Raw genomic sequence first — 14,093 nt, 5'->3', positions numbered from 1 at the left:
CTGGTAATACCTTAATACTCGGAGGACCATTGGAGGTATTAACTCTTTTTCGTAGTAGAAATGACAAGTTTGCCCTCACACTTAACGTCCATTTGACACCAAGCTTCTGGTGGTTATTTTTTTGAAGTCGGAGGACGTCTCGTGATCGTTTTAAACTCGGAAGACTACACCTGATAATACCCTAATACTTGGAGGGCCATTGGAAGTGTTAACTCTATATTATATAATGATTAAGGTTTCAATTATTATAATTACTTCTATCGATTTTTTATTTTAAAATTTGTCATGGAATGGAAATAAAATGATTCGGCCCAAAAGCCCAATATCAATGCCCAGTATACTTATTTATTTTTTTATTTCCCGACATTTGACACTAATATCTGTATCTTGTAGAGTGAGAGTAATATAATTGAGTTTCAATCTAGTTCCAACCATAAGTCTACTTATTTATAGGGATGTCATCGAAGGGTTTGTCTACTAAGACCAAAAATTTTAAGGGTTAGAGCAATAAAATTTTACCTCAATAAATTCGAAGGCCTGAATTGTTAGCTCAAAATTTATTGGCTAGCCCAATAATCTAGGCTACTGAAGGATCAATTCTTCAATCGTTATGCTGTGCATCCGTATGCACCATGCATGGTGCATACAGATGCCAAAACAACGTCGTTTTATTAAAAAACGCGCGTCTTCCCTTTTAAAAAAATTCAGGTTCAATTCCCAGCAACAACATTATAGTGTTCATTCATTCTGAAATTTTAGTTCATATATTATGGAATTATAGTTCATTGATTATGGAATTATAGTTCATCGATTATGGAATTGTAGTTCATCGATTCTGAAATTTTAGTTTATAGATTATGGAATTTTAGTTCATTCATTCTGGAATTTTTAGTTCATAGATTAGATTATGGAATTATAGTTCATAGATTAGATTATGGAATTATAGTTCATCGATTATGGAATTATAGTTCATTGATTATGGAATTATAGTTCATCGATTATGGAATTTTAGTTCATATGTTGTTGCTGGGAATCGAACCTGATTTTTTTTTTTAAGGGGAGACGCGCGCTTTATTAAAACGACGTCGTTTTTGCATCCGTATGCACCATGCATGGTGCATACGGATGCACAGCATAATTTGCCTCAATTCTTATACTATTGACTCTGTGGAGTTTGGACCCTCGTGCACGCGTATATGTATATGTATATGTGTCTTATGTTGTATATTTTTTGTGTCTTGTGTTACGAAATTTTGTACTTCAAATAAATTAGTAATTGTGTCTTATATTATTAATTTGTGTGTGTTGTGTTGTTAAATTATGTGCCTATGAATACAAATTATGTACCTAAATCATATTGGAAAATAAGTAAATATATAACATGTATATATGTCTTGTGTTGTGATTTGTTATGTCTTGTATTATAAAACTAGTTTTTTACGCGCATTGCGCGATTGGGATAATGCCCAATGTTTTTTTTAAAAAATAAGTACTTTAAAGTATATCAAGACAAGATTATATTAGAACTATTCATGCATAGATAATTGAATGTTAAATTTGCGTATTTAAATAAGCAATTCTAAGATTACAAATGCAAGATAATATATTCAAGATTGATTATAATTGTCAATAAAATAATTGTATAGGTATGGTTGAAATCAAATACGGGACATAAGGGAGAGAAAATATAAATTATGGCATAAAATATTAAATATATACTAATATTGAAGAACTAATTGATGATTGCCAAACAAGGACATTGCGAGATAGTTTCCCACTTCAATTTGTTGTGTGATTTGAATACTCTTGTTGTTAATGATTGACTTTATTAATTATATATATTTTTTAATTTTTTCATGGTATTAATAAAATACTTGGTAAATAAATATATAACATTATTTTGTATTATAACTTTGATCTTTAATTAAAAAATAGTGCACAAAAAAAATAATAGACAATGTAGTGAATATAATCAATTGATGAATTTGAATGTAAATAATTTTTACATTGGAGAAATATAAAGACAATATAACTAATAAAATTATTTCTCTTAATTAATTTATTGATAATGAATAATTTTTTTTAAATAAAGTATTGTAGGGACAATGTAGCGAATATAATCAATTGGTGAATTTGAATGTAAAGAATTTTTATATTGGAGAAAAATAAATACAATATAACTAATGAAATTATTTCTTTTATTTAATTTATAGATAATGAATAAATTTTTTCGAATAAAGACATTGTAGACACATAATTCTAAATTAAAGAAAGCATATGTATTATTTTTTGTTGTAGCTACTAAATTATTACGGATTATTTAATTTAATAAGAGTAAAATAGAGTACTAATTATGCAAACTATGATTGGGATGAGGTTCGAACCTAAGACCTTTCTTAGGTTAACGGTGAACTAACAGAAATTAACGGAAAATATAATATTTAACGGAAAAGTTAACGGAAAATCATATTCATTAAGGATAAATTAGGAAATCTTAAGGAAAAATTAAAATCTGATCAATCTGAGCCATTCATTTGATTAAAAAATTTAACCGCCATTTTTTCTACCCATTATAGGCCTAACTCTCTTGGGCTCTTATTAGTATAGTAGATTTTGTTCCTTATGAGTATGGATTCTGTACCTTGTCGTTTTGATCCAGAGTCCATAATGTTATGTGGACCCTGGTCCATAATTTAAATTGCCTTGAAGGATACTATTTGTTTCACAAGTGATATGGAACAAAATATCAATGAGAGTTTGTATATATGTAAGTTCATCTTTAATAGTTTTTAATATAATTTTTATTAAAATTTTAATAAATATATTAATCGGTTTGTTATAAAATAATTTTTTGTTACGAAAATAAATAATTAAAACACTATTATAATTATTATATTTTAAGTGTAAATATATTAATTATTTTTAGTTGGAATTTAGAAATTGATGTATGGATTATTAAATAATGTATTGGTTTATGTTTATTAGTGTAAATATGATAAGAACGGAATGAATTGTATTGAATGAGATGATTACAAAGAGTACAAATAATGAGAATATATACAAGGAAGAGTCACAGGATGACTGGGATAAGGAGTTATAAACTGACTCAAATACATAGAGTCTTAATATTCTCCCTCAAGCACACATGGTGTACTAGTAACTTGTAGGTTGTCTCTAAGAAAAGAAAATCTAGGGTCAGGTAGAGCTTTCATAAATATATCTGCAAGTTGATCTTTGGTTGAGATGAAGTTGACTTGAATATCTCCAGAAGCCACTCTATCTCGTACAAAGTGATAATCAATTTCTGCGTGCTTGGTGCATGCATGAAAGATTGGATTGGCACACATATAGGTAGCACCTAGATTGTCACACCATAGCTTTGGAACAGAAATACCTAGCGCATTTATTTCGCGTAGCAACGAAATAATCCATAATACCTCTGCAGTCTGCATAGACATCTGCTTGGGCTTTGTATTTTGCCTTAGTGGAAGACCTAGCAACATTTCTTTGCTTCTTACAGACCCAAGATATAAGATTAGTCCCCAAAAAAACAGCAAAACCACTAGTGGACTTACGATCTTCAGGACAACCAGCCCAATCAAAATCAGAAAAAGCATAAATTTCCTTTGACATTGATTTCCGTATACGCAACCAAAACCAATTGTCTCCTTAACATACCTCAAGACACGTTTCAATTACTCCCAATGTGATGTGGTAGGAGCATGCATGTGCTAACAAAGTTGATTAACCGCAAAGGATAAATCAGGTCGTGTAACAGTGAGATATTGTAGTGCTCCAGCCAGGCTCCTGTACTGCGTAGGATCATCATATAAGTCTGCACTAAACGGAACAGTTTTCGAAACAGATATAGGAGTAGAAAGAGGTTTGCATTCTGCCATTCCAACACGGTTCAAAATATCATTCATATATCGCTGTTGAGACAATAGGATTCCAACATCACATTTAATAGTTTCAATGTCAAGGAAAAAATTTGGTTCACCAAGATCTCTAATCTTGAAAGTGGCAGACAATTTTGAGAGTAAGTGAGTAACTAAGGCCTCATTACTTCCCAATACAAGAATATCATCCACAAAGACCAACAAATAAACCAGTGCAGAATCTTGAGAGAAATAGAATAGGGAGACATCTGTCTTTGATGCTTGAAAATCAACAGATATTAAAAACGTGTGTAAGCGATTAAACCAAGCGCTAGGAACTTGTTTTAATCCATACAGGGAACGTTTTAATAAGCAGACTTGGTGTGGAAAATTAGCATCAATATAACCAGGGGGTTGCTTCATATAAACAGTTTCATCCAAATTTCCATTTAAAAAAGCGTTATAAACATCTAGCTACCTGATAACTCATCCAGATGATAAAGCTAAGGATAATAGAAGCCTTACAGTTGTGGGTTTCACCACTGGGCTGAATGTATCAAAGAAATCATGACCTGGAACCTGATTGAAACCGTTTACTACTAACCTGGCTTTATGCCTCTCAATTGTGTCATCAGTCTTCCTTTTCGTGCAAAACACCTATCTACACCCAATAATATTCATACCTATTGTGGAAGGAACAAGGGACCAAGTCTGATTTTGTAGTAGAGCATTAAATTCTTGGTCCATAGCTGATGTGAGTCTAATTGAGCATGTTTCTTGTGTTCATTTGATTACATTTGTTGGGTTCAAATTCATGAAAGTGGTTCTTTAATTGCATTTTTCATTGTTTTATCAATTAGATGTGGTTTACACTTGTTTTGAAAGTTTTACGGTGTTTGTTAGTGTTTTGAAACCATTTTAGGTCAAGTGCAAGAGCAAGGGAAGTTCTAGGACAAATTTGGAATCAAAATGGACCAAGGAGGCTGCTATAGAGGATTGGACGCGTCGAGATTCGGACTCGATGCGTCCAAAAATTCCAGTAAGTTACGGGTCGAGTTCAGGACTACTCGACGCGTCGAGCAGTCCATCCGAAGAAGCAAGATTTCTGACGCCTTAGACTCGACACGTCGAGCAGGCGGGTTGTAGCATTCGGTAGCTTCCTAAACTTCGGGCAGAATTTCCTATTTTGCCCCGGTTTGATTCCCGCTATTAAAGGACGCCTTGCCCAACCCTAGACCAGATCGTGCTCAGTTTTGGAGAAAAGAAAGAAGAGAATTGAGAGCCACAAATTGTCTTGGGGACAAGGAGAAAGCTAAGGAGATTCGGGAGAATTGCTTGGTTTATTCTTATACTCTTAGATTATTTTGTACTCTCTTTATTTTATTATGAATTCTAGTTTAGCCATGCTTGGCTAAACACCTTAGAGATTCTTGGGTGATAGTATTTATGAACCTTTGTGCCTAGTTCATATTATTCTTAATATATTATTATTTGGGTTTTATACTTGTGTTGTAATTGTGAATTATTTTGTTAATGCTAGTAACTAGTGGCCATAGTTACTTGTTTCGTATGATATCTTTGTGTCACAACGGGATTTGGGCATGATTTAGGCACACACAATTGCACTCAACTGTTGCACATTGGGAGAGGACAAATTGATTAAGGAGTTTAATTCTTGAATATTGCACATCGGCAGATGGTAGTAGTTAGAAATTTATTGTGAATGCTTGTTCTTATTTTATTGGGTGTTTATATCACGGGAGTGGATATTCACTAAGGTTAGAGACTACGGGAGTAGCTCTATACCATCTTTGCATTCTCACACTTGTTTAAACACAGATTTAATATTGAACTTAGATTGACACTAGGTGATTAAATACTTGAATCCTAGGAATCTCATTCTCTCTCTACTGTTTTCACAAACCTGTTTGTTTTCTTTTAATTGTTTTAATCAATCATCCATGATAATCATTAGGATTATATTCATAAGAATAAATTAGTAGCTAGTGCCTGATACGCCACACTTCCCTGTGGATCGGTAACTCGTTACTCCGAGTAATTATTTGTTTGAAATTATACTGCAATCAATAGATTCACGCCACTCATGATATTTAACAGCTTAAGTGTAACACGTAGGTTCCGTAGGACAAACCTGAGCAGCCAGAACCGTAGGAGGAGCCTGAGACTTACTGTGAGTCGCCATGGAGTGGGTGCGGATGGTTGGCCTCGTCGACTTGCCACGCGGACACCGTGCAGCATCTACAGGTTCGGCCGAGGATGATGTAGGCTACACGGAATCAGCTTGCATGGGATCGTCCAGCAACACGGCCTTTAAGGTCGAATCTGGATGAATAGAATCCGGTTAAGCATTGCTGACGTCATGGTGGATAATAGATTCCGCCCCGGGAGCAGTCTGAGTAGGTGGTGTAGCCTGCAAGGAAGATTTAGTAGCAAAAGGAAATACGTCTTCATCAAATTTGACATGCATGCATGTGTAAATCTTATTATTAGTCTGTAAGGCCATGCACCTATAACCCATAAAAGACTCAGGATAACCTAGGAAGACACAATGAGAAGACCTGTATGAAATTTTGTGACGATTGTATGGTCTTAAGTGGGGATAACACAGACAGCCAAAGACACGAAGAAAAGAATAGGAAGGAGGAGACTTGTGCAACACATGATGAGGACTAGAATTGTTTAAGACACTGGAAGGAATTTTATTAATCAAATAAATAGCAGTCTCAAAAGCAAAATCCCAAAAACGATATGGAATAGAGGCATGAGCCATAAGAGTGAGCCCAGTTTCAACAATGTGCTTGTGTTTTCATTCAACACGCCCATTTTGCTCATGAGTATATGTACATGACTGTCTACGATTAATGCCTAGTTGCACAAACGAGGAATGTAATTTCTTATATTCAGCTCCTAGATCAGATTAAATGTACTTGATTTTGCGATTAAATGAACACTCAACTAAAGCACAAAATTGATCAAATATGGCATAAAGATCATATTTCTGCTTCATAGGAAAGTACCAAGTGTAACGAGAATAATCATCAACAAAGATGACAAAATAACGACAACCATTAGAAGATAGCAAAGGAGTTGGTCCCCAAATATCGGTGTATATCAATGTAACACCTCACTTTTCTTAAACCTTAATTACGGGACTTAACTTAAAAGGGAAACTAAATAGTATTAAGATAACATTAAAAGCTTAACAGTCAAACCACAAGAGGTGTCACCGCCACAATCACCCCACACGGTGATTGCACAGGCAAGGAAAAGTTCTAATTAAAGTCAAGCTTAAATAACTTCAAACAAACTTGGGGAAACTCTCTGGTGTCTGACACCATCAAAAATAGCTAACAATAACAAACTTCCAAAGTCTTAACAAACATAATTGATAAAGAGTTTAGACTACAACTAGCACTCTAAGGCCTAAGCTAAGCTAGTCTAACTCGACCGCGCTCAAGAACTGGGCCACCTGAAAGGGATTAACAAACAAGCAAGTAGAAAAATAACCCGTTAGCACGAAGCTAAGTATAACGTCACTCAACCCTGTAAAGTACTATAGCATATACTTTTGGAAAACATTTGCCACGTTCACTTAGATCAAGAAATCTTAATCACTTCAAACAACGCTTAATCATACTCAACAATAAGTTCTAGATGCTTGCAACCTAATCAAAAAAATAGACATGCTTTCTCAAACATTTAATTCATCCACAATCTCATGTTTTGCCAAGCGGCGGCCCTGGGCGACGGACCACTCCATGGTCTGTCCCCTGGGATCGTTGCTCCACGGTGCTAGCCGGCGAACCTCCACGGGGTTCGCTGGCTAGTACCGTGAGGCAGTGTGGTGCACACTGCCTGGTGCACCAGAGGCCTTCTCTGCACCTGCAATCCAACTTAAAGCAATCCAACACTCCCAAATCCTCAACAACTCAATCATAGATCAACAATATCTCACTAATAGCTCAACAATAACAATAATCTAGCATTTCTAAGCATTTACACTTCAATCTAGACTTCACAGAGTCAAAATAAAGCTAGTTGGGAGTCCATGGGTTATACCTCTTCTTGTTCTTCTTCCTTGTGTGGATCTCAGCCTCCTCTCCACTCAACTTCCACCACCTAAACACCCCAAACAATAACAATGATCTAAGCCTAAGAAAACTCAAAGAATGGAGACAAAGAAGACACTAAAACAAAGGGAGGAGATGAATGGTGAAAGACGGAACTTACTGTGTATTCTCCTTCTTTCTAGTAGACAAAGATTGGGAGAGGCAAGGGAATGAGATCAGGGATTCAATTAGGGAAAGCTGTGGTTTTATAGGGTGCAAAACCTAGGAGATTCTCTCATGATTGGTGGAGGGCAAAATGGTAATTTGGTTGATTCTCTAATGGCCCGTTTGGTTCACGGAATAGGCCGGGAATGGCTTAGCATTCCCAGTAATAGGCCTATTCCGTTGTTTGGTAACCATTTCTATTACCAGGAATAATATTCCTGGTAATAGCCTATTACCTCAAATAAGGTAATAGCTATTACTAGGGGCCCCCCTGGTATTAGCCTATTACTGAACGCTCAGGAATAGATTTTAGAATCTATTTCCTTTTTTACCCCTTTCTTTAATCTAATTTTTTTTATTCTATATATAAATTTATCCTATTTCACACCGTCGTCGCCACCACCACCATCACCGCCGCCGCCACCACCACCACCACCACTGCCGCCGCCGCCACCACCACCACCACTGCCGCCGCCGCCGCCACCACCATCGCCACAACCGTCGCCGCCCCCACCACCACCGCCGCCCCACCACTGCCACCGCCACCACCACCGCTACCACCCCAGCACCACCACCGCCACCACCACCACCATCACCACCACCGCCACTACCACCACCACCGCCACAACCGTCGCCGGCCCCACCACCAATGCCACAACCGTCACCGTTACCACCACCACCGTCGCCCCCACCACTGCCACCGCCACCACCACCACTGCCAACACCACCCAGCAGCAGCACCACCACCACCACCGCCACAACCGTCGCCGCCCCCACCACCAATGCCACAACTGTCAGCGTCAACCGTCACCACCACCACCGTCGCCCCCACTACTGCCACCGCCACCACCACCTAGCAACACCACCGACACCACCACCACCACCACTGCCACCACCACCATCACCACCACCGCCACCAACATCGCCACCACCACCACCACCGCCACCACTACCACCACCATCGCCACCATCACATATTTTCATAAGGGTATTTATGTCTTTTAAAACATATTTCATTTCTATTCCTTAAATCAACCAAACACTGTAATATAATTCCTAAAGTCTATTCCTTCCGCGAACCAAACAATAGAATACATTTCCTATTCTATTCCTTGCCTATTCCATTCCTTATGGAATAACATTCCTATTACCTCAAAATTCATTCAGTGAACCAAACGTGCTGTAAAAGCATCAAACAAAGAAATGGAGGCTTGTGGTCTACCATGCAACATGGACCAAGGTCTAGAAGGATAGTTTTAAATAGTTTGGGGGTCAAAATAGATTTTTCCAAAAATAATTTCTAGATGACCACTTGGTTTAGGTTTCTCATATTTCTCCTGGCTAATAAGCTACTCAAACTATTAATAAGTTAAACATAAATATAGGTTTTATATAACATTTAATGCTATATATATATATATATATATATATATATATATATATATATATATATGTGTGTGTGTGTGTGTGTGTGTGTGTGTGTGTGTGTTTAGGATCAGGTGCGCAGGCTACTTCCCATGCGAAAATGCGGTATGTGCACTTGAAAGCTCAAAACCATGCACTTGAAGGCAAAAAAATTACATTTGAAGGCAAATAGATGTGCAATTGATGTAATTTATGGTACCAAAAATGGAGGTTATTCAACTAAAGTGTTATTAAACCAATTACCCATACAAATCGTTTGTAAATCTCACAAATTTCATTAGAAATTTAGTTATATTTTATTGAAAAGAATGCACAAGATATAACAAATAATAGCCAGAATTGTGCACTTGAAGGCAAAGAAACATGCACTTGAACGCAAAAAATCTGCACTGAAGGAAAAAAAATGGTTCACTTGAATGCTAAGTTTAAAAAAAAAAACACACAATAGTAAGACACACATACACTTGTAGGCATTAAATTAAGCATTTGAAAGCATAAAGAGGACCACAAGAAAGCAAGGGAGAAAAAAAGGACATTAAAAGGGAAAATACGAAAGAAATTAATTATGCACTCTTAGAAAGAAAAACATGCACATAAAGGCTACAAAACGTGCACTTGAAGGCCAAAGATTTGCACTCAAAGGCACAAAGATGTACACTCAAAGGAGAAACTAAGTACTGAAGTGAAATTGATGCACTCAAAGATGAAAAATATGCACTTGAAGAAGGAAAACTGTGCACTCGAAGAAGGAAAAATGTGCACTCGGATACAAAAGAAAAGCTGACTTGTTTATTCAAAATTACAAATATGCCACCACACGTTTTAAATTAAAATTCAATTATGGCTGTTGATTTGGATTGCATCTATGGTTGGAAATTGTTCGCATTTTTTTCTTGTTTACCTTATGAGGCTTTTTTATTTGATCCGCAATTTATGGTACCAAAAAGGGAGGTTATTCAACTAAAGTGTTATTAAACCAATTACTCATACAAATCGTTTGTAAATCTCACAAATTTCATTAGAAATTTAGTTATATGTTATTGAAAAGAATGCACAAGATATAACAAATAATACCCAGAATTGTGCACTTGAAGACAAAGAAACATGCACTTGAACGCAAAAAATCTGCACTGAAGGAAAAAAATGGTTCACTTGAATGCTAAGTTTAAAAAAAAAAATTACACAATAGTAAGACACGCATACACTTGTAGGCATTAAATTGAGCATTTGAAAGCATAAAGAGGACCACAAGAAAGCAAGGGAGAAAAAAAGGACACTAAAAGGGAAAATACGAAAGAAAATAATTATGCACTCAAAGATGAAAAATATGCACTTGAAGAAGAAAAACTGTGCACTCGAAGAAGGAAAAATGTGCACTCGGATACAAAAGAAAAGCTGACTTATTTACTCAAAATTACAAATATGCCACAACGCGTTTTAAATTAAAATTCAATTAGGGTTGTTGATTTGGATTGCATCTATGGTTGGAAATTGTTCGCATTTTTTTACCTTATGAGGCTTTTTTATTTGATCCGCAATTTATGGTACCAAAAAGGGAGGTTATTCAACTAAAGTGTTATTAAACCAATTATCCATACAAATCGTTTGTAAATCTCACAAATTTCATTAGAAATTTAGTTATATGTTATTGAAAAGAATGCACAAGATATAACAAATAATACCCAGAATTGTGCACTTGAAGGCAAAAAATCTGCATTAAAGGAAAAAAAATGGTTCACTTGAATGCTAAGTTTAAAAAATAAAAATAAAATATAGTAAGACACACATACACTTGTAGGCATTAAATTGAGCATTTGAAAGCATAAAGAGGACCACAAGAAAGCAAGGGATAAAAAAAGGACACTAAAAGGGAAAATATGAAAGAAATTAATTATGCACTCTTAGAAAGGAAAACATGCACTTGAAGGCTACAAAACGTGCATTTGAAGGCCAAAGATTTGCACTCAAAGGCACAAAGATGTACACTCAAAGGAGAAACTAAGTACTGAAGTAAAATTGATGCACTCAAAGAAGAAAAATATGCACTTGAAGAAGGAAAACTGTGCACTCGAAGAAGAAAAAATGTGCACTCGGATACAAAAGACAAGCTGACTTATTTACTCAAAATTACAAATATGCCTCCACGCGTTTTAAATTAAAATTCAATTAGGGCTGTTGATTTAGATTGCATCTATGGTTGGAAATTGTTCGCATTTTTTACCTTATGAGGCTTTTTTATTCGATCCGCAATATATATATATATATATATATATATATATATATATATAATATATCAAATGCGGTACTAGGCTTTGGGTAAAAGGAGAGGTTAAATCTCAGGTAAAAAAAAAAACGCGTTGGCAATTTGATCTTTTTACGTTTAGGTCAAACTTAAGGTGTGTGGTTTCTGTGTTTAAGGTGCATCAGTTCTTCAGTTAAAAATTTAAGGTGCGTTTTTAGTTGAAACTTAAGATGTGTCAGTCTAAAGCTTTAGGTGCGTGGTTTTCCTTTTTAAGGTGCATTGTTTTCCTTCTTAAGGTGCTTTGTTTTACTTCTTAAGGAACGCCATTTTTTACAGTTTGCTTCTTTAATTGAGAACGAGCCTTTTAAAAAAAAAAATCATTGATTTGAGTCGTTAATCTAGATTTGATCAACTTAAACAAATCTAACCTCATCTTTCACCTGGGAGCATCTCCGCACTTAAACTGCGTCTATTATATATATATATATATATATATATATATATATATATATATATATACATATAAAGGGGTGGGGTGGGGTGGGGTGGGGTGAGGGGGGACAGCTACTCCCACAGTGGCTCCGTCCCTGGTACTATGGACTAATTGATATCGCTACTTATTTACTTTAACCAAGAAGCACACATCCTTAATGAATTTTTCTAAACTAAAATCCAACATAAAATATTGAAGTATTTTTTTTGGGTAGTATTGTCTTTTGATAATTCAAAACTTTATTAGGTCATCTCCATTAGTAATTTTTGGACCAGATTTGGAGAAAATTTTAGTGAAGTAGGGGAGAGAGGAGATCCTCTTGTAAGGAAGAGGTTTTTTCAGAAATGTTGGGACCCACTGCTTTCTCATGTAATTCCTGCGCTACTCGCGTGAAGGCTACAATGACGCCCATCGTGTGCGTTAATGGCATTGTTTTACATTTCTTTTCTTTTTTAAAAAAAAAATCAGCATTTTTTTTTCCTTTTTTCTCTTTCCTACAATCTTCTATTTCCTAATCAAACTTAAAAACTCTTCAAAAATCACAACAACAACAACAACAACAACAACAACAACAACAACAAAAACAAAAACAAAAACAAAAACAAAAACAAAAAAATCCATTGTTAAGGATACCCTTAGGCCCTAGCTATTAAAAGATTCAAGCATGAGTATACCAAGTGGTTGAAGTCACAAACTGAAGTGATCATTCTATTACCAAATATATCATATTTTAATCAATTTGATTAATATGAATAGTCATACACTCTCATCTATGGACTCCCTACTCAGGATACCTCATAATTATATAACAGAAAAATATCTTTGACTGTTTATTTATTTATACTTGTATATATGGACTGAATTTCATTGTTTGATTTATTATTTATAGAGTTAAAGTCACCTACATGAACTCATTATTATAGTTGATATTACCAACTATCGAATTAGTTCAATCCTATGGAACTGCTGCGCTCTCGGCAAATTATATTTCAAAACTGTTCATAATTATGAATATATAGTTCAAAAATTATGAACATATAGTTTTATAATTATGAACATAGAGTTATGAACATAATTACGAACATATAGTTTTGTAATTATGAATACAGAGATTCAATAATTGTGATTATGAAATTAAAAATTATAAATATATAATTTTATAATTATGAATATATAGTTCAGTAATTATGAACATAGAGTTCTGTAATTGTGAATATAGAGTTCAATAATTATGAATATGAAGTTAAAAAATTATGAATATATAGCTTAATAATTATTAACATAGAGTTCAATAATTATGAATATAGAACCGCGTTCACCTTGACTACTCTCTAAGTAGTCATTTATGATAATAGTGATTTATCATCCTAAATGTAATAATTTTTAACAGTAGAAGAAAAGAACCAATAATAGCAATTCAATACCGTAATGTAATAAGGATTTTCAAAACAATATGACTATATTCGTTATCAAAATCAACTGATGGTGAACCATTTCATTTTTTCAGCCCGTCGCACGTATACTTCTGGACATAAGAGATCTTTACCATAATTGATTAGTTAAAGTTCCCAATGATCTCTCGAATTTTCACTGATTGATTAACCACTTGAATTACCTAGCGGAGCTGGTGATGAACCATTTTCATACTTCTATATACAATTATATCAAGAGAAAATGACATTTTTTCTTCCTTATGAATAATATGCCTATAGTTTTTTTTTTCCTTTAAATTATTCATGTATCAACAACCTTAGCTCCTC

Source organism: Ipomoea nil, unplaced genomic scaffold, assembly GCF_001879475.1.
Source record: "Ipomoea nil cultivar Tokyo-kokei standard unplaced genomic scaffold, Asagao_1.1 scaffold1735, whole genome shotgun sequence".
In the NCBI taxonomy this organism is placed as follows: Eukaryota; Viridiplantae; Streptophyta; class Magnoliopsida; order Solanales; family Convolvulaceae; genus Ipomoea; species Ipomoea nil.
The sequence above is the reverse complement of the archived record's forward strand: the minus strand, read 5'-3'. Positions refer to the sequence as shown.